This window comes from Epinephelus moara, chromosome 24, assembly GCF_006386435.1.
Source record: "Epinephelus moara isolate mb chromosome 24, YSFRI_EMoa_1.0, whole genome shotgun sequence".
Taxonomy (NCBI): Eukaryota; Metazoa; Chordata; class Actinopteri; order Perciformes; family Serranidae; genus Epinephelus; species Epinephelus moara.
This window is the reverse complement of record NC_065529.1, coordinates 9068081-9078725: the sequence shown is the minus strand read 5'-3', so window position 1 is coordinate 9078725 and position 10645 is coordinate 9068081.

Here is a 10645-nt window from a genome sequence, read left to right as displayed (position 1 = left end):
AGGTTTAATTACAGCTACCTTAAAAGACTGTGGTACATAGCCTGTTAATAAGGATATATTGATCATATCTAATATATGAGTGTTAAACCAATGTGGGATCTGTGCTCAAAATGATGTGCAAAAAAGAATAAAAACACCCGTAGGACACATTCCGGTCCCTGGACCATTTAAACATCTAGCTATAAACTACGTTGACATGATAAAATCTGTACAGGGGAAGCACTATATGCTTGTCATCATACTGTAAATCGTTTCTCACACTGGGTAGAAGCAGTTTCATCAAAAGATCTAGATTCAGAAACTGTCATCAAGTGTCTAGTTGTTCTAGTTTTAGGTTGTTTCTAACCAAATCTGTGCTAACGCAAAACTGAACTGGGTAGATGCATTGCCTCATGCACTGATGAGCTATGGCATGCAAACTCACAGAAGCACGCATCTAACACCACATTAAATGCTCACAGGTCAACCTATGCTTGCATTGCATTTGTGAGGCCCCTACAAGCGACCCCGCTTGAACAACTGTAGATTGAGCTGAAAGACTATATGAAACAGCTAACTGCCATCCATCGATCAATCTATCTCCAGGAAAAAGGAGAGAACCAAGAGTGGTTGAGAAACCAGTGATGCACACCACATCCCAGACTAGCCTGCATCTCATGCCAACACTCTCAGCTAAGACATATACAGACACAGACACATAGACACCCCATTCAGCTTAATGTATGCTAAAAAATAATACTGAAAGGGCATTGCACACTATGTGGAACTGGCTTGCAAAAACAACTATCCCAGTAGAAATAGGTGGTAGGTGATAGGTGAAGGAAAATCAACATATTAGGTATTTGTGATGTTACGGGATTATATACATACTCAAGTGTTTGGGATACGGAAAGGAAAAAGAGGGGCAGAATGGGGAAAACAGGCATAGGCAAAACAGGCACCTTGAAATTACAGTTGAACTGAGCACAAGACGAGGTCCAAGCTGGACTAGAATCTATACTTCCCTAGATTACCATTAATAAAAACGTTCAATGGATAGATCTGATATTTTATCCCATCAAAATACAGTTCTTAACACATCTGAATGCTTGTTTTTACCTGAGGAAACACTGGACAGTTTTGTCCTGGTTGATGTTGAGACGCTTGGTAGAGTTTTCTCCCAAGTGAAACCGACAACTTGTCTTTTAGACCCAATTCCTACATCACTTTTTAAAACATTTTATGGATTTTTTGAAGATAAGCTTTTAAACATTGTGAATTGTTCTCTTCAAATGGGTACTTTCCACACTGCCTTTAAAACGGCAGTGGTGAGACCCCTTTTGAAGAAGAACAATTTAGATCCTAATGTTCTTAACAACTACAGACCAGTATCCAACTTACCATTTTTAAGTAAAATTTTAGAGAAACTTGTTTTTATTCAGCTTAATGATTTTTTATATAATAATAACATCTTTGAAAAATACCAATCTGGATTTAGGAAGAATCACAGTACAGAGGCAGCCCTGTTGAAGATTGTCAATGATCTCAGGTGTAACTTGGACTCACACAAGTTAGCAGTTCTGGTGCTACTGGATCTAAGCGCTGCCTTCGACACAGTAGATCACCCTATTCTTTTAAACAGACTCCAACAGCTGGTCAGCCTCTCTGGTACTGTTCTTAAGTGGTTCACTTCCTATCTCACAGAACATTCTTGGTAAGTATGGATACATGCTCTTCAGAGATCCATGAAATTAAATGTGGTGTACCCCAAGGCTCAATTTTAGGTCCCGTACTTTTTAATTTGTACATGCTGCTCACGACTCCATGTCACATCACAGTGTTGCATTACATTACACATGATTTGTTAATTTAGTGTTAAGTTTAACTAATTCATGTATGTTGTCATCTATAAATTTGTGATTTCATTGTGCCATCACTGGTTATATCTATGCCTCAGTATGTTTTGGTCATCATCATAGTCGTGTAGTAAAACAGTTACAGTTAAGAATCCTGTACGCTCTGATAATAATTCATGAGTTTGTATCCTTGTTTAATTACCTATTGATGATTCTATGTACCAGTAAAATTACTGTATGTAATATTGATGGGTTCACGTTGAAGGTCGCCAGAGGGAGGGGCCATAAGAGAGTTTTCCTGTAAGCAGCCGACAGGTTTTTCACTCTTACATGGTGTGAACCCTTATTTTGTGCAACCTTGCTTTGTGTAGTCTGTTATGGTTATGTGAATTTTGTAATCACGCACTAGCATATTTAAGAGAGACATGGGGAATTCTGGCAATTTGAAATCACTTATGTATGTTCTATGTAATTGGTAGAAAAGGGGGGAATTTGTGGTGGCGAAAAGGCCTAGGACTGTGAGACAGTTAAGGGTCAGATTAGAAACAGAATATGTGGTGGCGAAAAAGGCTTAGGAATGTAAGACAGTTATGGTCAGATCAGTAGAATGTGTACTTAGATTGAACAACCTTCAATGGGACAAGATAATAAGAGCAGAATGTTCCAAAACAATTCACACACACACACACACACACACACACACACACACACACAGTTAGGTAGGATGTCTGTCTAAGTAGGAGTATCAGAATGTTTGGTGAACTGTTCTGTTAAGCTGTCTTGTTGCGGTGAATGCAGCCCATTCACAATTCTATTGTGAATGGTTCACAGCCTTTATGCAGCATTAAAAGGCTGTGAACTGACCTCATGTCATCGAGACATTTTTTCAACAAAAAACACCAAACACCAAAATGCAATGCACTCTTCATCACTTCCTCTCTTTGGTTCACTTCCTCTCTTTGGTACGCTGGATAGTCCATTTGCATTTCCCACTGTAAGCGAACTGCACCAGTGAACCGAGACCCCCAGTTTTCAAGTGGACCAGGGTTCGCTTGTTTGGTCCGCACCAGTGTTGGAATGACCATTCACACCACTCCAAACAAACCGAACTTTCTGTGGAAGCGGACCAGAGTTTGTTTAAAGTGGACCAAATAATAATATATTTCTTTAGTCTGTAGACAACAACAGTAATGCAGATTGAGATTCAGATTACAATATTAATAGTACAACAAAATACAATTTACCACAAATTACACATTTAAACAGCTCATATATATATATATATATATATATATATGTATATATATACATACATATATATCAACAGGTGATTTCCTTCTCTTTAAGCAAAATTCTAAAAAATCTAAATGTTTTTTTCCCACCTGGACCTTTATGCTCTGCCATTTCTCCTCTGATCATCACGCTGTCACCTGTGACAGGCTGTTATGCTACCATAACTGTTGCACATTCATATATATGCAGTTTTTTGTTGATCTGGGAGTGTCACGTAGGTTTACATTACCAAAAGTTTATCACAAAATCACTTGACAGCACCAACTCCCATGTGCTCACAGTGAGAGAGAAGAGGGAGAGATGCTGTGCTGCTGCCAGAGGAGCCGCTGAATGAGTTCCCTCTGAGCAGTAAGTTGCTACGAGTTTGAGAAATCCGGGGCTATTCATAAAACTTTTAGGATGCCACAGTTTATTCCACACTACTTAAATGATAAATCACTTTCAGACATGCTTGTTGTTGCTGTGCATAACAGTATGATGCCAGTATGTTAATAAGATGTTGCAAGTATCACGATATGAATTTTTCATATTATACTAAAAATGATGCTGGCATTATCATAAATGAGATGATATGGCACACTCCTACTTTGCTATGTAGTTATGTTGTTGTGGCCTTATGTAATATTTCAAAATAATAGTAGTAACAGTATTAGTAAAAAATATGGATGACAGCACCCTTAGCATTCACCTTTACTGCCTATGCCACGGGCTGGCTCTGTGCAAACATCTAGCTACCATTCACACAGATCTATACTAACAAATACATATACATCCAAACACTTTTTATTTCTTCTTTATTATCATTGAAAGAGCCTTTTGTCTTCTTCAGTTTAATTTTCATATCATCAGTTGAATTTCTTATATAACTCACCTGTTTACATTAAAGTTATGTATAATTAAGGGCGGGCTGCTTTGAGTGACAGGCTGTCTGCTGATAGTGTCCTTGCCTTCTTAGTCAGATCCACCCCTCGCTTCCTCCATAGCTCCACCCTCTCCCCCAAATATGTTACAGCAACAGTGCTGTTGTCTGTGTTTAAAGGCCCTCTGTGCTTCCTTTTCTGCATTGCAGCTTGTCAGAACGTTTTATTGTTAGTGAGTTAACACCTCATTTTGAGTGTTACAAACACAAAGCTAAGTGATATTTTAGGCCACCCCAGGACACTGAAATGTCCCAAAACCAGCTGGCAACAGGGTCATCAAGCTTGGAGCAACAAAGTGAGTAAATCTGATTTTATTCATCACCATCTGCTGTTCTGTCCCAACACAGTCACTATTGTTTACAACACTGCAGTCTCATTCTGTTCATTCTCTTAAATATAAAAGTTTTTTTTTTTCAGCCTGCCTAAAAACATGGATACAGTGCTCTCCTTTCACAATAGGTTTTATCAATGGGACAAAAGACTGTAAAGGTTTATGACAACTTCATGTGTAGAGTGTGCCTTTTGTGTTCTATGATTTCTGTAGTCTATCCCAGGGGTCAAAATGTTTTTAGAGCAGGGACCCCCTTACTACATATTTTGTATAAAACTGAGTTGCACTTGAGATAATTCTCTAAATATTTTCGTGTCTTCTCTGGTTTGTGCTTGCCTGTAGCTGTTTCGTTAACCAACATATTCTCACTCCGACCTCGTCACATTTGGTCTTTGGACTTTCCATATCGACATATGACATGCAAGGTACCCTGAGTGCATTGATTGTTGACGTTCTGGGACGCCGTGTCAACTTCTTACAGTACATGCATTGTCTGTTTTGAAAATACACTTCTGTTTTCACAGTAAAGGTACAGTTTGCATACAGTCTCTTTCAAAATAAATGCACTTTTTCAGTACAACACTGGATTGACATTTTTTCTTTCCTTCAACAACAAACACGTGGTTGCTTTTTGCCAACACACATACGTGGTTCGGTTTAGGCAACAAAAGCATGTGGATGGGTTTAGGAAAAAAGAACAGGGTTTGGCTTTACAATCATACAGGAAGCAAACACCAGCCTCTCAGGTGAAAGTCTGTGTTTGTTGGACCACCATCTGCAAGCCTATAATCCCCTGTACGAGCAGCCTTGATAGCTGCCACCATGCCTCTAAAGGCTGGAGGTGATTTTCCCGCCTCACGCTGCTCCTGCAGGTACTGGAGCACCTCTGGGGTTGCACATGTCAGTGCATCGATCCGGCTAGTTGTGCACCATGATGTAAAGAGCTCCCAGCGGTAAAAGTATGCAGCCCTCGTAGACAGAGCCCGAGAACTCTGCATGGTCCGAACCATGGTCCAGGATCAGCTGTACTTTCCCCTTCCGAACTCTCTGCAGCAGATACAGGAGAAGAGTGAATAGGGGAAAGCATACAGCAGGCCTTGAGGCCACTTGTGCCATGGCATCAACACGCGGAAAAAAGAACAGTGGGCGATGGGCATTGTCCCCTGTTGCGAAAAGGTCGGCCACTGCTTTGCCGAAGCGGTGCCAGATATCCCCAACCACCTCCGGGTGCAAATTCCAGTCCCCTGGACTTGGGCCTCCCTTGGAGAGTAGGTCAGCCCCCTGGTTCACTAATCCGAGCACATGCATGGTCCTGATGGACAGGAACCGTGTCTATGCCCAGGTCCACAGCCTGTGTGCTATTCTGTAGAGTTTTGGGGAGCCCAAGCCCTTTGCCTGTTGACATATGCTGCTGCAACTGTGCTGTCGGTACATACTGGCATGTGACGGCCTTGCAGATTCAGGAGAAAATGCTGGAGGGCCAGGTGAATGGCTCTTAGTTCTAGAGCATTGATATGCTGGCCCTTCCAGTGGGTACTACAGACCCCACTGGTGCTCCTGCCCTCGTGGAGTGCGCCCCACCCCTCCAGGGACGCATCTGCAGAGGGCCCCTGGCGAGGCAGTACTGGACCAAGCATACTCCCCCTCGAGATGTTGGCTGGCCCTACCACCACCTGAGGTCTGCACAAAGCTGCACGGTGCACTGCTGCCTGCAGCTGTCTCTGCGGACAGAGCCCCAGGCTGAAGAGGTGCCTCAGGACTGGACGCATGTGCAGAAGAGTGCTCGTACCGAGGCTGCCATAAGACCCAAGAGGTGGAGACACAGCCGCCATGTGGCCCTGGCACCCAGCCGAAAATGAGAGAGGCAGGTCCTGATTAAAACCTGTCTCTCCTGTGTGATTCAACAGCACAGACACATGATGGCGGCAGTGCTCCTCTGTCTGTGCACATATTAGCCCATCCCACTTCAGAACAAGAAAATAGCGGGAATAAGACCCTGCCCTCGGATCTTCTTCCTATACTTACCTGATAGCTGACTTCACCATGAGAATGAAGCTCTCCGCGCGCAAGACCTCCCTGTGCTAGTGGTCTGCTATAATGGAAAACGCAGCCACCCTCATCAGAGAAGGAGTACTCCAGCCGTATAAATGATACCACTGGGTCATTGTTAAAACAACCCAGAGGTCTGCCTCCAGAGGTTCGCATGCTGCCTGAGAGCAAGGGAAGGCTGGGAGTGATGATGCGTCAGGACTGAGGCGTGGGCTTGGCTGGCTCCTGGTCACTGCCATGTCCTCCGGCCCATTTAGTTTTGCCAAGTCGTGTTGTATCCAGCTGGTCCTGCATGATTTTCCCGCCCCCAAGCAGGCTGGGCCTGCTTTGGCTGCTGTGGCTGAGGCCGCTGCCAGCCCTGACCTGGCTTCAAGGTGCCTGACACCTCCTCCACACAGTGACAGTCTCCCTGGCCCTGTTGAATCATCATGGACGCGTCAGGCCCATACAAGGCAGATGGCTTAACGGGCAGTTTGAGCAGCAAACACACCCTATCCATTGGCTGCAGCATGGACTGTGTGCCAGAAGTAGCACCTGGCTACCCAAAACCTTGCTGTAGCCCTGCCAGCCGCTTCACCCTGCTCTCTCATGAGCTTTGATAGAAGTAAGGAGACAAGATAGTTCTGCTATTAGATCCGTACTACACAGCCATACGAAGACAGAGCCCCGACCAGTGTGCCCCTGCTGTCGGTGTTGTAAACTGACTCCTGACTACATACTCACAATCAGATCACAACCCACACAAAAAGGACCCTGCCAGCTTGCCATCCTCTCTCTCTCTCTCTCTCTCTCTCTCTCTCTCTCTCTCTCTCTCTCTCTCTTTTATTTTTTTTTTTGGAGTAAGGTCACTGTAGCACGACCAGAGAGAACACTCTTTAGCTATAGCAATAGTGTTGCTAACTATCTTTAATTAGTTTCCCTGAGCCAACAGATGTGAGTGTGGCCACAGTATGAATTATTTTCTTTGACACCGGATGGCGGGAAACTTCTACTGGAGGGAGATGTGTTGTAATGAGGAAATGGGAAGCCTCCGCAGGTGTACCCAGAAACAAGCTACACCTCGGGGTGGCTAACTGTGGAAGTAAGCCACTCACAGCCCCTCAACTTTATCGGGTTCGAGCAAGCAACTAATACCCCGAGGAACATTGCAAACTACCCCCTGACTCTGTCAGGTTTGGGTCCGCCACTACCTCCTGGAGGGATGCAGCCTACTGTCCCCCTGACTGAGTCAGGCTTGAGCGAGCTGCTATGCCTCCACCTTGCGTAAACAGACAGCTGCAATATAGGGATATGGCACTCCTCTCTGGGGAGCTACCTCAGAAGTCAGAGTGGGGTCCCTAATTTTTATTTATTTATTTATTTATTTAATAAATGTTTTTACGATTTAAAACAAAAGTGTTCTCCAAACTGAAAATGCCTCCGTTATTTTGTTCTGATTAATAATGACATAAGAGATTGATTTTAAAAATAGCACATAGTAAGTAAATAAAAAAAGTCCCTCCCCAAACTGCATAGTGCACCTTTAAAGGCACTGACAGAGCATACTCTAAATTGTTACATAACAATGAACTAAAAACACAGTATGGCCTTGTAAGTAAACAAGCAAAAATATTACCCCTCTGCAAAAAGGGATTAACAAAACAGAAAATGATTCTGTTATACCAGCAACTGGAAGTTGCCCTCTCCAAATTTTTACCAAAGTGCTGTACAAAAGGAATAAGTCCCTAAAAGCACATATACAAGAGGCAACATAACTGTCAAGTACACACACACAGGCACACATCAGAGAAAGTCACTTCAGGGGGGGACACAATCGATAATGAATAAAGGTAGGTTTTGAGCCTGGACTTAAACCAGTCAGTGGAGGGGGCAGATCTGAATGGGAGGGGGATGCTGTTCCACAGTTTGGGGACAGACACAGCAAAGGCACGATCACCCCTGAGCTTTAATCTGGAGCATGGGACAGCTAGGAGCCCCAGGTCAGCTGACCTGAGGGACCTGGGGGTAGAATAAGGGGTTAGGAGGTCTGCAACATAGGATGGGGCCAGACCATTAAGGGCTTTGTAAACAAATAGGAGAACCTTAAAATCAATTCTGATTTTTACAGGCAGCCAGTGGGCAGAGGCTAAAACAGATGTGATATAGTCTCTCTTCCGGGTACCTGTGAGGAGCCTGGTAGTGGCATACTGAACCAGTTAGAGGTGGGAGAGAGAACACGACTAATACCAGTGTACACAGAGTTACAGTAGTCCAAACAGGAGGACATGAGAGCATGGGTGACTATCTCCAGGTCTTTGAGGGAGAGCAATGGCTTGATTTTGGATATGGTGTGGAATTGAAAAAAGCTTTCTTTTAGATCCGATTCCCACATCACTTTTAAAGACATTTTATGGATTCTTTGAGGAACAGATTTTAAATATAGTGAATTACTCTCTTCAGATTGGTGTCTTCCTCGCTGCCTTCAAAACGGCGGTGGTGAAGCCCCTTCTGAAGAAGAACAATTTAGATCCCAACATTTTTAATAATTACCGACCTGTATCCAACTTACCGTTTTTAAGTAAGATTTTAGAAAAACTGGTTTTTAGTAAATGATTTTTTAAAAAGAAACAGTATTTTAGAGAAATATCAATCTGGTTTTAGGATGAACCACAGTACCGAGACAGCCCTTTTAAAGATTTTAAATGATATCAGGTTGAATGTTGATTCACAAAAACTCACAGTCTTGGTACTACTGGATCTGAGCGCCGCCTTTGATACAGTAGATCACCACATTTTATTAAACAGACTCAGAAACCTGGTGGGCCTCTCTGGTACTGTTTTTAACTGGTTCAGCTCTTATCTCACAGATCGTTGTTTCTTTGTAAGTATGGATACATGTTCCTCCAGAACGCATGAAATTAGGTGTGGGGTGCCCCAAGGGTCAATTTTAGGTCCAATTCTTTTTAATCTATACATGCTTCCCCTTGGGGACGTCATCAGGAGGCACGGCATCAGCTTCCACAGTTACGCAGATGACACACAGCTGTACATCGCCGTGTCTCCTGATGACACAGGGCCAATTGATACCCTTTTTAACTGCATTTTAGATATCAAGTCATGGATGGCAGTGAATTTCCTACAGCTCAACCAGGACAAAACAGAGGTTTTAATTATTGGTCCTGAAGGCCAGAGAGAGAAACTTTTACCAAAACTACAAGATTTTAAACCTTCACAATGTGTAAAGAACCTGGGCGTCATTTTTGACTCTGAGCTTAGTTTTATTCCACACATCAAAAATGTAACAAAGACAGGTTTTTATCATCTTAAGAATATAGCCAGAGTCCGCCCGTTTCTCTCTCAGGCTAACACGGAGGTGCTGATGCATGCTTTTATCTCTTGTCGTTTAGATTACTGTAATGCCCTGCTGTCTGGTCTTCCCAAAAAGACCATCTCTAACCTGCAGCTACTCCAAAACTCAGCCGCACGAGTGCTGACGAGGACCAGAGGGTGGGAGCACATTTCACCAGTTTTACAATCGCTGCATTGGCTCCCCGTGTGTTTCAGGATCGATTTTAAGGTTCTTTTATTAGTTTTTAAATGTCTTAACGGCCTTGGGCCATCTTATTTATCTGACCTGCTTTTATCATATCAACCCTCGCGGATCCTGAGGTCCTCCGGCACCGGCCTTTTAATTGTTCCAAGAGTTAGAACAAAAACCCACGGGGAGGCTGCATTCAGCCATTATGGCCCTCACTTATGGAACAGCCTGCCGGAGAGCATCAGGACTGCAGAGACTGTTGATGTTTTTAAAAGGAGGCTCAAGACTCACCTTTTTAATTTAGCTTTTAACTGATTTCTTTTACTCTTTTAATTCTTCTATTATATGTTCTTTTTACTTTCTAATGCTTTTAAATGATTTATTTTTAAATCTTTATGCATTTTAGTTTCTAAATCTTCATTTATTTATTTATTTATTATTATTATTAATATTATTTTAATCTTTAACTCTTTAATTTTTCCTAATCTCCACACCATGTGTGGAGTCCACCCCGGTCTGTCTGGGTCGGGGTGGTCTCTGTGGCGGCGCTCCCTGTGGCCGTGGGCTGTAGCGCCTCTCAGTGTGGATGGCTCCCCATAGGTGGTTCTTTCCTCACCTGGTTCCTCAGTGCCCAGCCATGTTATTGACTATATTGACTGTGTGTGTGTGTGTGTGTGTGTGTGTGTGTGTGTGTGTGTGT